At 40.6% G+C, this 21653-nt stretch overlaps 1 pseudogene; it reads left to right on the top strand.

Moving 5' to 3' along the window:
- The window catches only part of LOC147430537 (uncharacterized), a 32056-nt pseudogene extending 18229 nt beyond the window's left edge, over nt 1-13827 (top strand).
- Nucleotides 13828-21653: the final 7826 nt, after the last annotated feature.

Raw genomic sequence — 21653 nt, 5'->3', positions numbered from 1 at the left:
TGTGTCAGAAGGTGAGATGATTCAAAGCTTTGAGCTAGTTGTTGCTCCAGAAATTAGGGAGCATGTTAGGGCAATTAAAGATGGGCATGGGAGAAATTGGGAAGAACTCAAAGTAGCTTTAAAGGAGGAATATTTCATGGAGGACTCGGAGAGAGTGACCAAAAGGACATTCTTAGAATGGGTAGTCAAGCCAAAGCAAGGACTATCAATAACAAAGCTACTTAGGGAATTTGAGCGGCGCTATGCACAACTCACTTGGACAGAAAGGGCCACACTAGATGCAGAGAAGACAGATCTTTTCTTACAAGCTGCAGGTAAAGAGTTTCAAGAAAATTTGGAGCTTCTTCTTGAAGATAAAGATGCTGAGCAAGGACTAAAGACCGACTGGAATGAGGTTGAAGGTGCTGTCTCACTGCTTGCCAAACGACAAAGAAGAAGGGACAAGATGGTAGTAAACACTACAAGTCCTTCCACCTCAACTTCTGACAAAATGGTAAAGCCTACTTTTATCGCTCCTAAGTTTGATGAGTCCATGCTAGATGAGCTTGTGAAGGGAATGCGTGACTTGAAGGTGAAGTTTTCAAATCTTGAAGAAAAAGGCCAACCATCAGGGCCACTTCCTAGGCAAAAACAGCCCAAAGAAGGGTTTGTTAATAGATGTATTTGGTGTGATAGTACAGACCATGTAAGAAGGGATTGTGATGATTTTAGTGATGCTTTGTCAAAAGATTTTGTCGTTTTTAAGGATGGTAAAATCCACTTAAGAGAGACAGGTCTACCCTTGAGAACTAACTTTGGGAAGGGGGGAATGCAAACCTTAGTTGAAGATATGGCAACCAATCATGCCACCTCTTCAGTTGAGGCAGCTACTTATGGAGTAAAAATTGAACATTTTTGTGATGAAGAGGTGAGTGACCATCATGGTCAAATTTGGCCAAATGTCATGCAATTAGCTAAAAAGGGAAAGCTTACAAAAGAGATTCTACATAAAGTAGGTGATTGCATACGTCTAGAAACAGGATGGAATGATCCAGTGGACTCATTGTCAGTGCATGCCTATATTACAAAATGCCAACAAAATGAGGCTATTGTAGAAGAGAAGCGCAGATGTGAGAATGCTGATGAAGGACCATCAAAAAGAGCTTCTAGAAGTGGGGGAAGAAGCGACTCAATGCCTTCTTAAACACCCTCGACACAAGGAGCATCTCCACCTGAAGTACTCATGGAGGAGTCTACAACAGAAAAGAAGAAAGAGCCAACAAAAGGTAAGACAAAAGGCCCAACTTATAAACTACAATCTGATATTGAGGTTGCTACAGATTTAAAGAAAGTCTTGGAGGAAAGGATCTTGAATAGCAAGATTGAGTTCACTCTGGGAGAAGTTCTTGGCATTGCAAAGCGTGAATTCCACGAGGAGATCATTGACATCATCAAGAGGAAGAGGCAAACCCTTGCTGAAGTTTCTCTTCCACAGGTTGAAGGGGAAACCTCGAAGACACAAGGGATGCAGCTACAAAATAAGGAGGATGATGGAGCTGTGGTAGGATGCTACCAATCTAGTGGGAGAGTGAAGCAAATGCATTTCTCAAATGATGATGAAGAAGTTGAAGATATTCCTAGGAGTTACTATTCACGAAGTCATTGGGCAAGGGCTACTACAGAAACTTTGGTCAAGGTAGGTGATCTTGAAGAGCCATTTGTTGCCTTGATTGACCATGGTTCAAAAATAAACATAATGTCAAAGAGCCTCTACAACAAGTGCAAATGGCCGATGGACACAGATCATGGTTGGATGGTAAAAGTGGCAAACAATTCATCCGGTGAATTGTATGCAGCATGTTCAGGTGTGAAGGTGACAATAGGTGATGTAAAGATTGACCAAAACTTCTTTGTTCAGGATACATCTTTATATCATCTCATCCTTGGACAACCCTACATTGTGGGAGTTCGAATGGAAACAAAGGTAATGGACGATGGTTCAACATATGCTAGGATACGTAGCAAAGATGGTAAACGTGTTGTCCAATTTCTCACAGTTTGTGTAAACCATGAAAGAAATCGTGACAACCTCAGAGAACATCCTCTACCAAAGGTGAGCAAAGAGTTTCATGATCATAGAGAAATGATGGGTTTTTGCCAAGTACCATTGTAAAGCGGGATTGCAGTGGTACAGAAAGAAAAAGGGTCTCGCCTGATCCAAAAATAGGTGAAACTTTCTCAATGAGCTCCTTGGTAACAAGGAATGGATCAGTATGTTTTACAAAACTTGAAGATTTGAAGAAATGTGAGAGGCAATATGTGCATAATATACAGATAGGCATGAAAAAGAGTGGGTTGCTAAAGCCTACTGAAAATGTTTTGGGTTTATGTGAACAAGTTTCTTTTGTAGATACTATGGGTGAGCTTGATGCTATAATGAGGTCTAGTTTGCATCTTGAAAATGAAGTTGTGGAAGTTTGCTCTATGGAAATGTATCAAGTAATAGAAGCCTTTAAAGAAAGCCAAACAGTTGGCCCAGAAGTCCATGTTGAAACTAAATACAAGAGTGTAGCAAAGAAGGTGAAACCAGTAGCTTCACCCTTACCACCCAACAATAGGGAAAGGATTGAACAGGCTTCTTTACAACCAAGTTTGCGAAATCCTAAAAAGATCGGGCATACCTTCACAAAGGAGTCTTTTGAAGAGTTGCAGATTGGTTGCGAGGAGTTTCTAACACAGGAGGAGAAAAAGTGCTTCAAAGAAATGCTTTCAAAGCATGGTAAGGCTTTTGCATTTGAGCGACATGAGATAGGATGTGTTGATCCTTATATTGTAGCTCCTATGGTAATTTTCACAATACCTCATGTGCCTTGGAATCTGCGGCCTATTTCGGTTCCAAAGGCTCATTTGCCAAAGTTAGTAGAGCTACTGAATGAGAAAATCAAAATGGGAATCTTGGAGCCTTCTTGTGCTCCATACTCAAACAGGTGGTTCACAGTTCCAAAGAAGAATGGTTCTCTACGCTTCATCCAAGATATGCAACCAGTGAACAAGGTGACAATTAGAAATGTAGGTACAGGTCCAATTGTGGATGAATTTGCAGAGGCGTTTGCAGGGAGGGCAATCTACTCAATGGGGGATCTCTACTCAGGGTATGATCAATTTCAGCTTGAAATCGAAAGCAGAGACTTGACAACCATGAGGACACCTTTGGGTTTGGTAAGGATGTGTACCTTGCCACAGGGAGCAACCAACTCGGTTGCACATATGATGAATGGGATGAATAAGGTCTTACGTGACTTTATTCCTCAAATCACAATGCCTTTCATTGATGATTTGCCTATCAAAGGATGTGAAGAAAGTGACAAAGATGAAGCTTTGGATCTCAAGGGATGTCGCAAGTTTGTGGTAAATCATATAAATGATTGTGATAAAATTTTGTCTAGGTTGGAAGAAGTGAATCTTACATTGTCAGGGAAAAAGTCTATGTTTGGTGTCAAAGAAGTGCTCATTGTGGGGCACATGTGCGGGCCATATGGTAGGAAACCTTGTCCATCAAAGGTAGATGCCATCCAAAGAATGAAAGAAACATGCACTAGCATCATTGAGGTTAGAAGGTTTCTGGGAGCATGTGTCTTCTATGTTATTTGGATTCCACATTATGCACATGTAGCTGATCCTCTTTATCAGCTGCTTAGAAAGAATCAAAAGTTTAAATGGACAGAAGCACATGTAAAATCCATGAAAAAGCTAAAGGAGTTACTCCAGTCAGCAACGACTTTGAGAAAGGTAGACTATGAGTGTCAAAGGCCAGTGATTGTGACAGTAGATACCAGTCCTACAGGGATTGGATGGGCAATAGGGCAAGATGACAAAGAAGGACACAGGTATGTGGTAAGATTTGGAGCAAAGGTACTAAGTGCTCGCCAAAGAAACTATCCACAGATAAAGAGAGAGTTATGGGGTATGGTTACAGCCTTGAAAAGTGGAAAAGAGTACCTAATTGGTGCATGTGTGGTTGTAGAAACAGATTGTCTACCACTTCTTGGGATGATTACAAGCTGCTCAACACCAGACATTGCTATGTTGCGGTGGATTGCCTACATTAAGTCCTTAAATCCCGAGTTTAAGCACATTGCAGGTAAAGACAATACAGTGGCAGATATGCTATCAAGGGCAAGGTATGAAGATGAGTCACAAATGATTGATGAGGGAGATGATGTAGGCACAAAATTCTATTCTATCTCTCATGTCAAAGGTAACAATGTCTGCATGACTAATTCACTTGAATTGTTCTTGAAAGATCTTTATGAAGTGATTGGCTTTCTATTGGAAGGTACTTGAGTACTCTAACAAAACAGGATGATTGGTCTGAACAAGAATTCAAGAGGATACGTAGGAAAGCATATGGGTACTTTTTAAGGGATGGTTACTTGTGGAAGCATCCTAAAAAAAAGGGTGCTACACCACAACGGATTATATGTAAAAAAGAGACTCAAGTAAAGCTCATGCAAGAGTTTCATGAGAGTCTATGGGCTGGACACAGGGGTGTGTGGGCAACCTTCTCCAAGTTGAAAGAAAAATACTGGTGGAAGGGTATGTATAAAGATGTATCTCAGTTTGTAAAGTCATGTGTAACTTGTCAAATGTATTCAAATGTTCGACATCGTGATGGATTGCACCCTACATATCCACTAGCCATGCACTATAAATGGGTTGTGGATCTAGTCACGATGCCTTTAGGACTTTGGCAGATGAGATACTTGGTTCTTGCACGAGAGGACCTAACTAACCAGGTTGAAGGAAGAGCATTAAGAGCTAAGACCACAAAAGCTGTGTGCAAATTCCTTCTTGATGAGGTGATTTGCCGTTATGGTTGTGTGGGAAAAATCACTGCAGATCGAGGTGAACTGGATGCCGAAGAAGAAAGGGAGTTCTTTTCTAGATTAGGGATCAAGCTTTCTCTTACTACAGCTTACAACCCTGAAGGCAATGGAAAGAGTGAAAGAGGGCATCCTCCTATCATCAAAGCTTTGGCCAAGGCTTGCGAAGGAAGAGTTGGTGAGTGGCCAAAATTGTTACCATATGCTTTATGGGTTGATCGTACAACACATAGCTCAGTAACTGGCTACATGCCTGCGGAGCTAATGCATGGTCAAAAGCCAGTGATGCCGATTGAGGATACAATTCCCACATGGAATGTACTACCTTGGCAAGAGGGGCTTAGTAGGGAAGATCTCCTTGCACTGCGTATAAGGCAGCTAGAGAGAAGACCTGGAGACATTGAAGCTGCAAAAGAACGACTCAAAAATGCAAGGTTGAAAAACAAGGACTATTTTGATAAGCGACATCGACTCAGGAGCAAACCAATTGACAAAGGTGACTGGGTTTTAGTGTATGATAGTAGCCTTGATAACCAGCACACAGTCATGCGTAAGTTCTCAAAAAGATGGTTTGGACCGTATGTTGTAAAGCATGTGCATGAAAATGCTACTTACAGCTTGTCAGAACTAGATGGTACAGAAGTAAAGATTCCCACTGCAGGAAAAAGGATTAAAATGTTTAAGAGAAGAGGAGACAATGATCTAGAAGATATGGATGAGGAAGAAGAGAAAAACACAGGTGAAGATCAAAGTGAACATGAAGCTCTGGAATCATCCAGTGAAGAAGAAGACAAGGAAGATGTACAAGAGGTATAATCTTACAAAGAGACAATGTGGCACATACCGGAGGATGTGCAGGTTTAGAGGGGGTGGATGTCGTGCTGTGACACGTACATAGTGGGAACGCATGCTACAAGATCTATCTTGTATTTTTTTAGATACATAATTATATTTCCTATAGTGTACATATGCATATTTAAGAATAATAATAAGCCTTCTATCTCATCCTATTATTTTTCTCAAGGGTAACATATCCTTACTTTACCATCAGAAAATACTATGGGAAAAGCATCAATAGCTCCGCCTCTTTAACTTGGGGCAAAAAACATTGATTCTTTATTTCTACTATTTTATTACCATCTCACACCCTAGCTAGATCCTATATCTAGGGTAAACTCTAATATATATATATTCTATGTATTTTTTATACTTCTCTTATATTTCTTTTTAAATAGCTACTAGGAGAGAATCAAATCCTAGTGGGACACTAGGTGGCATGATTTCAAAGATACACTTATTTTAATGAATTATTGCAAGCATGATTACAAAAATTTGTCAAGGAGCAATGTCATGCTTTCATATGGCATGAGGTGTCCTTTGGAATTAAATGAAAGTCTAAGCTAAGGGGACCACGGGAAGACTTTTGCTGCCAGAAATGGACCCTATTTTGATGAATTTTTTACACAAGGTTTTAATCCAAATTGGAGAATGATTTTAAAATGAAAATCGTAGCTAATGAGCTGACGTTTTTGCCCATATTTTTACTTTTTTATTTGGAGCCATGATTGAGGAGATATGATCAAAATACTGGACCCCAGTCTGCCCACATCATGCAGGGACAGCTCATTTCCAACTTTTTCAATTCCTGTTCACATTGGCTCCTCTCTTCTTGTGTAAACCCTTGGGGTTTCCCTTCAACTATAAAAGGGGACCTCTTCTTCCTTGGAAGGAACTCAAGCATTCAAGCCATTGATGAGAGGAATTCTTGAGGGAGTGAGTAGTAATGCCTAATTGTACTTAGCCCCATTAACATAAGCCCAAGCCTACACTTTCTCCTAGAGAAAGACTAGCCATTCTTGTACGCTATCCTTGGAAGATCAACTCTAATCAAAGAAGGTGTTGTACTTGGCGTATCAATGAAAGTGGAGTGCTCTCCTCTTCTTCTCTCTCCATCAATAATGGTGCCGAAGGGTTTGTCAAGTAAGATATGTTCTACATTAATGTTTTCTTGATTTCTTATTGTTTTCATTTTCATCTCTAATCCGACATATATATATATATATATATATATATATATATATATAATCTCATCTCCTTAACCAAACCTATCTCTCTCATTCTTAGTAATTCATCCTCTCTAGGTTCTCTTGCTACAGGTACATCTCTCCTCACAGTATCCTTATTGTCTACGGGCAAGAATAGGGCTTGGGAGGGAAAATTCTCATCTCTTCACTTCTCTCATATCTACATTTCTCACATATTATCCTAGATGAATAACCCACATGATGATCATTTCTATCGCTTTCACTCTGTACAATCTATTAGAATTAACGTATGGATTAGCTGTAAAATACACTTTCAACAACGTATCTTTGGCCCTGAAAGGCTCAATGAAATACTTCTATCACCGGATCCCATCATACTACCTCTCATAGACTATAATTTTTCTTTTGATGTAAGCGTAGTTATCTTGCTATGAACCAAGAGGATTTGTACACACAATTAATCCCAATCACTAGACAAAATATATATATTATGGTAAGCACAAAATTACAATTCCAAAGAACAATTCGTAGCCTATTTGGTCAGCCAAGATTGAATGCCATTAACTCATCCATTAACCCTTTCATATTACCCATGATACGATATGACCATAGCCTTGATGTTTTCATCTTCGTATTGTTTTGAAATTCTCTTTTGCGTTCTTTCGTTGTGTGTGTGAATGTAAGAGAGAAAGAGTGAGTCTTCTTTGATTGCACTTCTTTCCAAACCCTAGTCTTCATGGCATCTATGGTTTAACTCCTTCATATAGTTTTTGTTGAGTTCTCTCACAAACTCTCACAGCCATAAGCCCGGTGCTTACCTGGCAAGACCGCAAATTTCTCGACAACGCGTCGCCTTGGAATGGATTTCCCCGTCATTGAGCATACGAATTTACTGGTGACTTTTGTCAATAACCATCAAAAGGTAACCATTAAGTGTTAACCAATCTTATTTCAATACGAATCTAATTTCAATATGGAAGGCCCATTCTTGTTTTGAATGTTGAAATTTGATTTTTCTAAATAGGTGAGAGTTGAATTTTCAAAGAGGTCAAAGCTAGCTCTTCTCAAATACTCGGAGACTCGCTTCGCCTACAACTTCATTATGCTCCATCGCTTGAGTTCATGTGAGGGGACTCTTCATTAGTGATGAGTTCTTGGCAATGCCCGAGTCAAAAAGTGTCAACAGAGTGGCATGCCGAGCACGGGCCGATATGCCGGAATGGTGGGAGGAAGTAAAGATAATCTCCAAAATGGTGAAGCCTATCATCCACCTCTTGCGGGTGTTGGATTCCATGAAGCCTTGCATCGGCAAGATATATGAGGCCATGGACACCATGATTGACTCTCTTGAAAAACTTGTGATCGACCCCGATAGGTATTCACGTCGCACGAGTCACTTTTAAGTCTACAAAATAACAAGACCCCACAGACTTACACCCTGTACCTAAGTGAGACGAAAGAAGGTTGGACCGATAGCACTTCAGAAGAAGAAAGTAGCGGCAGCATTACTAAAGAGGAGTCTTCCATCGAAGTCATGGGGGTAAGGTTTAAGCCAAGCAACCAAGAGACCTCTTGTGAAGGCTTGGAGGAGGTAGGTCCTCAAGAGAATGAAGGTGTTCAAGATGAAGGGATGCTGGAAGGTATGCTATCAACAACACTTACAAAGGATGAAAGAGAGGAGTTCAAATGTGTGCTAAGGAAGTTTCCTAGGCTTTTTGCTAAAGAATACACCGACGTGCGTGGGGTAGATGTTGTTCAACACAAGATTGAGTTAAAGCCTGAGGCCACACCTAAAGCTCAGAAGTTACGAAGGCTAGGAGTTATAAAGGAGCAGGCTCTACTCAAGGAGGTAAGAAATCTTCTAGCAACAGGTTTCATTTATCCAGTGGAGAATTCAGAGTGGGTCTCTCCTGTTGTTGTCACTCCTAAGAAAAATGGCAAGTGGAGAGTGTGTGTGGATTACCGTCCCCTCAATGAGGCAACAAAAAGAGATCACTTTCCCCTCCCATTCCAGGATGAGATACTAAATGAGGTAGCTGGTCATGAGAAGTACACTATGTGCGATGGTTACTCAGGTTACTTTCAAATAGGGATTGCATTGGAGGATCAATTGAAAACAACCTTTATCACTCCTTGGGGTTGTTATGCTTTTAGAGTCATGCCATTTGGTCTGACAAATGCTCCTGCAACATTCCAACGTTTCATGAATATGGTGTTTCAAGCATTCTTTGGAAAGTCAATTAGGGTGTTCATTGATGATTTCTGTATTTATAGCTCAAAATCATTGCATCTACAAAGGGTATAAGAAGGTTTAAAGAAGCTCTACGACATGGGAGGTCAACTCAACCCCGACAAGTGCCATATAGGTGAGGATGAAGTAATCTTGCTTGGTCATAAAGTTTCTTACAAAGGCATTGAAGTGGATCCTTCGAAGGCAAAGGCTCTTATTGAGCTACCATCACCCAAGAGTCTTAAGGAGGTCATCTCATTCATTCAAAAGGTGAAGTATATGTCACGCTTCATTCACTTAGCCTCGGAGTTACTTCACCCTTTGCAAAAGTTGACACAACAAGTAGAATTTGCATGGTCTGATGAGCTTGAAGAGTACTTTTGTAACATTAAAGCCATTTTGTCAGAGCTACCAACACTCATGCCTCCTTGTTGGGATTACACATTCTTTGTTAGCTCTAGTGCTGGGAAAGAAACAATTGGTGCAGTTTTGTTACAACAAGATCCCTATAGTACCAGGATGCGGCCCATCTACTTTGCTAGTAGGGTCATGAATGCTTTAGAGAGAGGCTACACGGAGGCAGAACTCATGATGCTTTCTCTCATGTTTGCGATAAGGAAGTTTAGATCCTACTTGCTCCCAAAACCTTTTGTAATCCTCACCGCAGAGAATTTGTTCCCTTGGGTGTCATCTCAAATGAATCTTAGTACTAGGATCTCAAAGTGGATTATGGAGTTGCAAGAGTTTCAATACTCTTTCAAGGTAGAAGATAGTGTGCGTGCACAATTGGCAGGGATTCTCACTTATAGGGTGCATGAAAAGGAGATTAAGGTGCCTGAAGTAAAGACCCTACCATTGCCACCACCAAAAAGTATTCCTAATGCTTTTACCTTGTTCTTTGATGGAGCTTTTCGTCGAGCCACAGGAAAAGCAGGGGGAGGGCTAGTGTTGCTCAACCCAAGTGGAGAGGTGGTCATGAAAGAGAAGTTCAATCTACCAAGTTCAGCTAGCAACAATGAAGCAGAATACGACACACTAATTCATGGTTTGAAGATGTGCATTGGCCAAGGGATACAACGCCTCATGGTAAAGGGAGATGCACTTCTCATTGTTAAACAGATTTTAGGTATTTGGGCATGCAAGAATGAAAGCTTACGGACAAAAGTTCATGCCATTCGTAGATTGTTTAATCAATTTGAAGAAGTGCAACTATATCATATTCCTAGGAAACAGAATGAAGATGCCGATTTACTTGCACAACAAGTAGTTACATGTGTTGAGAAAGAAGTGCAGGTCATCATGGTGGCAGCAACTGTCAAGCAACCGAGATACCAGGGATTGGAGTCATTGACTCCCATTATTAGCTACATTTTGGAGGGCGAGTTTCCACAAGACTTCACGAAGGCTCAGAAGAGGAGACTCATGAAGAAGGCAAGCGCATATCTCTTCCTAGAAGGCTCCCTCTATCAAAGAGGGAGGGATCAAGTGTGCAGAAGAGTACCAACTATTGAGGAAATTCCAGCCATTCTAAAAGGTTTGCACGAAGAAGCATGTGGTGGTCATTTTGCCCAAGAATTAACTGTGAAGAAGATTTTGCTTGCGGGGTATGTTTGGCCAAGTCTGCATGTGGATGTCCAACATTGGTGTAAAAGCTGTCACAATTGTCAGATAAATGGAAATAGAAGGTTGGTGCATGGCCTGAGGCAAATAGTGCTTGCAAATGGACCCTTTGAAAAGTGGGGCATTGATGCTATGGGTCCTCTGCCTAGGACAAAAAATGGTAAACTCTACATTCTAGTGGCTGTAGACTATATGACTAGGTGGGTGGAAGCACAGAGTGTGGCAAAGGTAAATGAGAAGACAATTCATAACGTAGGTACAAGGAGATCCAAGAATTGTGTGTGTCAAGGTGGAATGCCTACCATTATGCTCTTCATGCGGCCGCTTATGTAGTGGATCCACAATTCCAACAAGGGAACCAATGGAAGGGAAAAGAGATGATGAATGGTTGGCAAACCATCCTTGCGCGCCTTGTGCCCGACCCAAAGGAAAGGACCGAGATTCGGAGGAAAATCAATGTCTACAAGAATGGAAAGGGAGAAATTTATCACATGCCCGATGTACAAGCATCTTGGTTAGAGATGGGGAGTGCTCTTTGATGGGAGGAGTTTGTGGCAAGATTGGACGGTTTACAGGATTTGACTATTCGCATTCTTATCCAAGCATACACTACGAGTTGCTTGGAGCAACTTTGGAGTGTGAATGCTCATGTAGCCTCAAAGAAGAGGAATCGTCTTGATGTGAAGAGAGCCAATGATCTCATATATGTCTCACCAAATTTGAAGATGCTTTCCAAGTCAGACCAAAGTGATGATTTTGCGGAGTGGGCACTTGCTGAGGATGATCCTATCCCAGAGACACAGATAGATGCAACGGTGCCAGAGTCAGAGATGGAGACAACACCACTTGAGGATGATTTTTTGGATCAAATGGATTATGAAGAGCCAATTGACATTGAGTTGGCACCATGGGCCAACATGTAGAGTCTCGAGTCTTGACTCTTGACTCGAGTCCTTCCCTTTTTGACTCCCATTTATGCTAAAATCTACTTATCCACTCTTCACTTGTACATCATTATGTTTTGCCCCTTGGCGAGGATGATTGATGCTTGATCACCACACCAGTGGTGTACTGTGTTGCGCACATCTCATGCTCTTTATTATATTTTGGTGTTATGTAATATGAATGCAAAAACCACTTTTTCTTTGCAATCTTGTGCTCTTAGTGTTAACTATTGTCTCAGTATTAAATTTGCAAAGAACTGGTGTTTTTTAAAGCGCGTCCCTTGTCGCGTCCCCCGTCCCTTGTTTTGCCACGTCCCCGTCCTCGGGACACGCCACGTCCTTGAGACCCGTCCCCGTCCCCATGTGACTATGGTCTTCTTGCCACATAAGCTACACCTGCATGGATGATACATTATATGATGAGATAGTCATAGGAAGTTCCTGGAATACAACCTCATCAATACATTGACTGATATAACTGTTTTGGTGTAGGTTAGTGAAGAGGGTCATAGCTCAAACAATAGAAATGGTGGTGCAAGTTGGGCAGTGAAGATAGGTGGCCATGAAGGGGACTGTCCTCTCTTTGTTAAGGACCCTAGTGAGCCTCAACGTATGCCAGTAGAGGTACAAATTCAAGAAAAGTGTTTTGTAAGATCATTCATGCACAAAATTGGCAAAGGAGAAATATCTAACGATAACAGCAAATCGGAGGTCGGCTTGTCGAAGCCAAAGCAAATGAGTAGTTTCAAAGCAGACAGTGGACAACCGCGATATCTAACGATAACAGAAAATCGGAGGTAAGCTTGTCGAAGCCGAAGCAAATGAGTAGTTTCAAAGCAGACAGTGGACAGCCTGCTCTTAAGTGGATCTGATTCTAAAGTCAAGCCCCGTGGTAATGGTAGTTTCAACACCCTTCCTATCATGTCAATGGTGAATCACAAAAGAAGAGCAGCAACGAGACTTCCTCCGAGCCCAACATCGCTAGCAGAGAGGTTGATTCTAGGAGTGCCCCGTCAAAGGTGACCCACAACTCCAAAGAGGCATCACCAAAGCCTACTTTTACCCATGTCAAGAATTTGTCCTCGTCTCTCAATGCCAACCCGCAGAGGAGGCTTCCCCCAATCAAGGCGGTGCAAAGAGCTCCTTCGTCAAGGACATGGCTAAACCTCTGCACTGAACACCCACCAGGCCAGATTTCCTGAACGGCTTTATGTGCTCAAGCCATAGTTACCCGGAAAGGGAAAGGGGAGCAGGAACGGGAGGGTCCGGAACGGGACGGGAACGGGGAGAGGAGGAGGGGGTGCCGGAACAGGACCGGGATCGGGATCGGAACGGTTGACTAAAGTAAAGCTTGAACTACCTCCATTCAGCTGATTCCCAAATAAACTCCTAAACAACCCAAAAACTGCCCCCAAATCTGCCTTCAAACCTGCCCTCAAATTGCACCAAATATATTCCCCAAATCTCCCCCCAAATATGTTCTTTTACCCATTCTGCCTTGCGTTTCTCCGTTCCGCCTCATGTTCCCCCTGTTCCCGAACATCCTTCTGGTTACACCCCATTCCAGAACGCGTTCCATTCTCGACTCTGTTTTGGGAATGGAACTCGTCCTGAACGCCGTTCAGAACGTTTGGGCTATGTCCCGCTGGTACCCTATTACACTGGCTCAAGCTATCTATTGGCAACAATGGATGTGTGTCCGCTTGCACATCCTCCCAGAATGCTGTCCGGCTTTGCAAGAATATCAAATGTGCAAATAATAATTCCAAGTTTGTGGCCTGTATGGCTGCCACCAATGCAACCCCCAAGAAATATCAGGTCTCTCAATGACATTCGCTTCCCTGGCTTGCTCTTGCTAATGGAAAGAGTTGTAAAGCCGTCCCCACAAAATGGATGAACAAGATATGAATCAAGATGGTACTGCATCTCCAAATGGAGATTTGGTTGCCACATTGCCACAATAGGAAGGGGATGGTGTTGATTGTCGGGAGTTTGACATGAAAGGGGAACTTGAAGAGGATGTGGTAAGCTCAAAAGACCAAAGTGAAGAAGGGATCGAGTTAGATGGCATTGCAAAGGCTTTGCCATAGGGTGGAAGATTGAATGGACAAGATTGCTCCATCTAAGGAGTCCAAGGTTGCGTTTTCTATAGGTCTCAAGAGAAACAGATATATGTTGACCAAAAAAGAGCAAAGTTCTTCCAACAAGAGGGGACCAATCGACCCTTTTAGCCAGTCTCTACGAGACATGGAAGCTCGAAACCTACATGAAAATGTCATCACTCTTTCCCTCTCTCTTGATATTGCTCACCATGATGCTATGTACGCTAGTGATTTCATTTTAAAGCTAATGTTACTCCTTTATGTTTGTTTCTAGTGTTGACCTCATGCCTTATGTACAAGAGCAAACATTCACTATATTCACAACATGCTTTGCAAATTGGATAGTGGCAACCTCTCTAAAGCGACGAACAAATTGGACAACAGAAACCTCTTCAAAGCGACTAGCAAGACTTTACATCAATAAGTAAGATTTGTTTTGTTGTCAGCAGATGGAATGCCTAGGACAGGGGAAAATCTTGGCCACCATCGGTAAATAAAAGATCTCAAAAGGACAACTTTATGGACCCTGTGTATCAAGAAGACGTACAAGAAATGGCTCCTCCTACAAATATGAAAATCTAGCTAGACGTAGATCTCTTACTGTCTCTACAACCTGCATAATCTTCAAGAAATGGCTCCTCCTACAAATATGAAAATGTAGCTAGACGTAGATCTCCTACTCTCTCTACAACCTGCATAATCTGTATTCGTGTGACCAACAATAGAAGCATCACAGTTATCGAAGCGTAAACACCTCCTTGTTGTACCCTTCAAGTATTTGAGGATGTGTTTCACCGACTTAAGAAAGATACAAAGGCTTACTTGATAGCTTGCACTCTTTTCTTAACCTTTATCTTCAATATTTTTTAGTCTTCTTTCTCTTTGTCGAGTACTTAGCATTGTTGTTTTCTCTTTGAGTTGTTGTGTAAGCACCTTGATAGTCTTTTTGCTGCTTTCAACTTGATGAGCACATTGCGTGACTTTCTTATGTAATCGTACATTCTTGTTGCATGCAATGTCTCTCTCATTGCAAAACATCATGTCTTATGGCCAATTTCTTTAGTGTAACCATGCAGGACATTGTGGTCATCTCCCACATAGTTCACCAAAGAGGTTATATCCTTGAAAGGTGGAGTGGAATTTGTGACGAGATGTTTATGAAAAATTCTTCTGTCTATCCAAAGGTACATATTTTTCAGGCCCTCTGATCTAAAGTTTTCTTTCGAAGATTCAAAAATGATATATTTTTTGTTTTTCTTGCAATGGGACTCATGCATATGACACACATCTCTTTGATTCCTCATGGACGTTCTTTGTGGAGAAGCTACAATCTTTGACTAAGACATGTCTAATCAAAACTATTGTAGGAGGAGGTGAGGACAATGGAGTAAATTTAATCAATATTCACACGCAAGAGCACACTAGGGGAAGAATGAGCTAATAAAGCAGAGCTTAGTTTCAAAAATGTAGAAGGTTGAGATATTCAACATTGAATTTTTAGCCGCCGCAAACAGTGAAGTGCTATCATGATTGGTTATTTTTTGGGCTTTTTTAGAAACAATACATTGTAATGAAGGAGATACTCAATTTTTGTGAAAAACATTCAGGAAAGATGAGAAAATGAATTTTTCATTATCTTTCTCTACACTGGCTATGGCATTTCTTACAAGTCAAAATTTGAGTTTAAACTTTTTCTAATGCCAACTCTCCACCGTACTTTTATGTGGCACTTTTGAATGTTTTGCACTATGTGGTTCATGTTTTGTGTCATTATGAAAAGTTTAACTAATCTTATGGTTTTTGTTGTAGCTTGTCAAAACATCATATTCGGTATTACACAAATGAAACACCTTCTCGCCTAACAAGTAGATAGTCTACTTTTATTTGTGTATTTTGATATCAATAGCTTTGAATTACTTTAAACATATGTTTTCTTTGAATGAAATACCTTCTCGCTTAACATGTCGATAGTCTACTTTCATTTGTGCATTTTGATATCACTTACTTTACATTACTTTAAACCTATGTTTTCTTCAATTGTAAGTATTTGATGTCAAGATTCATATACTTAATAGAGACATATATATTTTTTCCTCTAATAACAATCTAACTTCCATGTTAAAAACAAAAGATCGTATGACTTGACCAACCAAGTATGACTAGTTGTGAAGTTTGATCTTTGATTGTTTGAACAAGGACAGATTCCTAGTAGTTTATGAAACTATCAAAGGTGTGTGGACATACTGCTTGTGGTTATGACGTTGATTGAATTTTAGCTTAAAAAAGCATCAAGATGTGCTTCAAACGTGAGAAGGGTTGTAAAACTTGTTTTGTCAAGAAATGATTGCTCTGATGCATACGAATGTTAATGCTTCTACATGTGAAGCCAATAATTAAATACAATCATCGGAGGAGTTCTAATGTCAAGGAAAAACTTTTTGAGCGATCCAATTATCAAGTGAGGCTACAAGATTAATCATGCGATACATCTCACATAGCTGAATCTTCCAACAAAACAAACCACTACTGATAGCCGTTTTTCGGCTCTTTGTAATTGCCACAGTGAGTTACCTCACCCTACCAAAATCACCCAAACACTGTGGCTATCCCTACCATTTCACTGTACATAGGCGTGCGTGAGTCACGGGACTTTTCCCATATCTCCTTACTGAAATAAAAAACCCTCAATTAGCTAGGCATTGGGCTAGTTGAGCCAAAAATAAAATAAAAAATATAAGTATATTATGGCCCATGCGTATGTAAATATTTCTTTGTATATAGGGCCTAAATAAAAGATTTTTTCATAATTATTTTGGTATTTATTTAAATATTTCTACCTAGGTGTGTGTTATTTATGCTCTGTACATTGCCTCACCATTACCACAATTTTTTCTTACCATTTTTCATACTCTTTATTCCATATAGAAATATTTTCATGTAAGCTTCTCATTTATTTGGTGTAACTCCACCCCAACAAAAATCCAAAAAAACTAGTTTTATTTATGTGTATATTTTTTCACTATTGTGATTTTTCCCTTCCTACATCTATTTTGTTTTTTTTTCTAAAAAATTAGAACACCAAAAATATTTATCTTTTTATGGTAGCCTCATAATGAGAGAGATTTCTTTTGACCCCTTTATATTTTTTTCCACTTATATTATTTATATTTGACATGTACATATTTTTTAGACCCCTCAATATTTGATTTTCTTAGTTGTACTATTCACTTATATCATAATCTCAACAATATCTTCAATTATAGACCTACCAAATAAGGTCAAGGGTAGGTGGCATGCATACATGCACTATGGAGGGCTCACTCTTGGAGGTATTCAAAAGAATCATCCAAAGAAGGACTCCACAAGGACCTTGTGCAGTGGAAAAAAACGGTCGGTTTTGCTGAATTTTTAAAGTTCACTTGCTCTCCGAATTTGAAAAGGTGATACAAACAAACGTTGTAGCTCGTAGACTGAACTTTTGCCTCAAATTTTTTCATATTTGTTTGAGCTACGAGCTGTGAGCTATGATTTTATTAGTGGACCCCAGTTTTCCCATGCTATGCAGCCACACTCTCTCTTCCACTTTATCATTTTCCTCTTTCACACACACTTGTCCACTCATCATCCCCACCTCTCTCACCACTCATCTCTGCACCCTTATCACCTTCTCCTCAACCTTGAAGAATAAGAGAAACCATGGTGAACTCATACCTCCCACACACAATTCCATTCCAAAATTGACCACCTAGTCTCATTTTTCCTCCTCCAATTTACCCATATCTATCAAAAAAACCACAAAATTCAGCCTCTTCTCTTAAAAGACAGCATCATGGTGGTTGATTACTCAGCTTCAATTACCTTGTCTCTCAAGGAAGGTCAAGAGTGGAGAAAAAATGTACCGTCAAAGCTAGTGGACCGTCAACAAGCGTCAAAATTGGCCCTACTCAAGACACTTGGAGCATCAACCTTGTAAGAAATCCACCTTTTCTTACCTCTTAAGAGTTTTTCTTCCTTATTTGTATCTTACATGGATACTCCCATTGTAAATATCCAATTCCATTTGTAAATTAATACTAACTCTACTAACACTAACCCACTATGAAAAGTCCTACCACCTCCATTTCTCTCCTCTCTCTTTCCCCACCAACTTCTTGATAATTCCAAGCAAAAGAAATTAGATAAATGGCTGAAAATCTAACCCAACCATGGTTAGAGGAGTAACCCTAGCCTTCAAAATTTCTATAAAAGGAGGGTGTGGCTAGCACAAAAGGGGGAGAAGAAAGAGCACTATGCTATAGCTTGAGAAGCCAAGCTCAACCTCTCTAGAAGGAGCTCTTGAGTGGAAGCTCATTGTCTTATGCATGTGCATGTGTTGTAATAGGAGATTAGCAAGGGAACTCTATGCCATTGTAAGAGAGAGAGTGATCATTCAATTGAGAGTAGGAAATCTATCATTTCTCCTACTAGTGTAAGCCCAACATTTACTGAATCAAGGAGGGTGGATTTGGACTAAGCTTGGATACTTTGTCTCCCTTCCAACGTGAAGTAATGGACAACAATGATGCGTAAGTGTCTTGGTGTTTTTTGTTAAGTTCTTGATAGCTTGTCTCTGGTGTTGTCATCAATCTAGCCATAAATCCCACATACTGTAAGAGGGCGACAGGGTGGAGAGGACTCCCCTGGCCTTAAGACAGTGATTGGGATGGCTTTTCTTGTGATGTGTTGTGGTGAAATTTACGCAAGCTATGTAGAACAAATACTAATCTCACTTTGATTTGTCATGACATATTTGTAAGAAGGTATTAATGCAACAAGCACCCCCTCCCCCTTTCTCTCTCTTTCTTACATATATAATTGTGTTTGCTTGATCATTGCCGATACGTTTCAAAGCAGCCCGAGCACTTCCTCCCTCTTTCTCTCTCTCTCTCTCTCTCTCTCTCTCTCTCTCTCTCTCTCTCTCTCTCTCTCTCGTGTTTTAGTGTGTGAGAGTGTTCCATTGGTGTTAGAGTTAGTGTAAATTCCTTGCTTGTTTGTGGGTTGCTCTAACGATTCTCCTCTTTTGCGTCCTAGTTCGCTCTTAAACTAGGTGGTGCCCCTTGTGTAGTTGGGATTTGGCTGTGGGTTTGTTGTTTTGGTTTGTGTTGTGTTGTGCCCCAGCCCCATTGAGCAGCACGGGAGCCTTGAAGGGTGTCTAGAGGTTGCTCTTCTTGTTGCCCGCCCCGGACTGCCTCACTACTTAGATCATCACGGGATGGATCTAGCATACCAACTCGATTGAATCTTCCAAAAAATTAAGCCACTACCCAAGGCAATTGCAAGATTCCACACAAAAGTCAGTATTAAACAAACTGACAATTTGTATGCCCAAAAAAAGGCAATGCAATGGTAGGTTTATGCAACTCAACCTAGAGGGATATAGCACCTCCTTTAATTCCCAAGGAGAAAATGAACGATCCCAATGCGATCTTTCTTGCTTCTCTCACCCCAACCCTAATATGTTACATAACCTAAGAAACAAGAGATGATGCAAAAATACTTAAGCACATTGATTACACTACTATTGGCCCTACTCAAGACACTTGGAGCATCAACCTTGTAAGAAATCCACCTTTTCTTACCTCTTAAGAGTTTTTCTTCCTTATTTGTATCTTACATGGATACTCCCATTGTAAATATCCAATTCCATTTGTAAATTAATACTAACTCTACTAACACTAACCCACTATGAAAAGTCCTATCACCTCCATTTCTCTCCTCTCTCTTTCCCCACCAACTTCTTGATAATTCCAAGTGAAAGAAATTAGATAAATGGCTGAAAATCTAACCCAACCATGGTTAGAGGAGTAACCCTAGCCTTCAAAATTTCTATAAAAGGAGGGGGTGGCTAGCACAAAAGGGGGAGAAGAAAGAGCACTATGCTATAGCTTGAGAAGCCAAGCTCAACCTTTCTAGAAGGAGCTCTTGAGTGGAAGCTCATTGTCTTATGCATGTGCATGTGTTGTAATCGGAGATTAGCAAGGGAACTCTATAGCATTGTAAGAGAGAGAGTGATCATTCAATTGAGAGTAGGAAATCTATCATTTCTCCTACTAGTGTAAGCCCAACATTTGCTGAATCAAGGAGGGTGGATTTGGACTAAGCTTGGATACTTTGTCTCCCTTCCAACGTGAAGTAATGGACAACAATGATGCGTAAGTGTCTTGGTGTTTTTTGTTAAGTTCTTGATAGCTTGTCTCTGGTGTTGTCATCAATCTAGCCATAAATCCCACATACTGTAAGAGGGTGACAGGGTGGAGAGGACTCCCCTGGCCTTAAGACAGTGATTGGGATGGCTTTTCTTGTGATGTGTTGTGGTGAAATTTACGCAAGCTATGTTGAACAAATACTAATCTCACTTTGATTTGTCATGACATATTTGTAAGAAGGTATTAATGCAACAAGCACCCCCTCCCCCTTTCTCTCTCTTTCTTAAATATATAGTTGTGTTTGCTTGATCATTGCCGATACGTTTCAAAGCAGCCCGAGCACTATCTCTCTCTCTCTCTCTCTCTCTCTCTCTCTACGCGTCCTAGTTCGCATCCAAAACTAGGTGGTGCCCCTTGTGTAGTTGGGATTTGGCTGTGGGTTTGTTGTTTTGGTTTGTGTTGTGTTTTGCCCCAGCCCCATTGAGCAGCACGGGAGCCTTGAAGGGTGTCTAGAGGTTGCTCTTCTTGTTGCCCGCCCCGGACCGCCTCAAATTGGTGCCCCCACTGAGGAAGGCTTGTGTATTTTTGTGTAGAATCAACCTTTAGCATAGTCAAGTAGTTTGCATGAATCACGAAAATTTGTATGATCCCTTCATTCCCATTGCAAGGCAAAAGGTACACATAATTGTTAGTACTAAGTTGCAATTTGAACGTGTCATTCGTAGAATTTTAGGTCCTCTTAGGTTGGCCGAGATAAACGCTTCAGTAAATCCTTTTATTTTGCCTCTCATTAGGTACGACCTTAGTTTGGACGTCTATATTTTTGTTTTGTTTTAAGCATTAGGACATGCATAGGCCATGGATAATGGCCCAGGAATAGAGGTTTTTCCCTTCCATTTTACTCCACACATTAGAATAAACATTGCAATTAGTAGAAAATCCATTTTCAACAACGAATGGTGTTCATGTTTGGTGCCCAAAGAGTAGGAGAAATTCTTGCATCACCAAACCCTGTCATTCTACCTCTCATCAACTACCACACTTCTTTTGATGTACATGTGTTCATTTTATTTTAAAATGAAGTGCAGCCGGCAAAATAGTGTGTATGTTTGTTTTTTCTTTGTCCAAGTTGTTACAAGAAACAAAAAAACGATCATTTGTTCTAACTGGGAATGTGTGTGCAGTGAAAGTTCAATCCTTAGGGATCTAGCTCTATTACCAATTGAGTTGCAGGAGCAAGTAGTAAGGCGTCTCCCTCATAACAAGAGGGTGGTGAAGTTAAGACGGAAGGTCCTACGCGTGGATTCCATTTTCCTCTTGTTGTTGGGCACTAAGGAAGACCGCGCATTCATCCAACTAGTGTGTGCCCTAAGATTGGTAAATAGAGTGAAATTTGGCGTTTGGCGAGTGCATTTCACCATTGAGGAAGACTCTTCAGGAAACTTGCGGCCAGAGTTCATGCTTCATAGACTCACATTTGGTGAATTTTTCCCTCATTTGCGTCTTATTAATAGTCTTCCTTTCGCTTTCAACAAAGGAGATAGGGAGCTATTCAGAGCTTGTCTTAATAAAGAGAGCATAGAGAAGATTGCAAATTTGTATAAATTCTCATCCTTCTCTACTTTCTATGACACTTTGTTCATAGAGACATTGTAAATCTCTTTA

The sequence above is a fragment of the Adiantum capillus-veneris genome, chromosome 21, assembly GCF_014529385.1.
Source record: "Adiantum capillus-veneris isolate H3 chromosome 21, ASM1452938v2, whole genome shotgun sequence".
Classification (NCBI taxonomy): Eukaryota; Viridiplantae; Streptophyta; class Polypodiopsida; order Polypodiales; family Pteridaceae; genus Adiantum; species Adiantum capillus-veneris.
The sequence above is the reverse complement of the archived record's forward strand: the minus strand, read 5'-3'. Positions and strand labels throughout refer to the sequence as shown.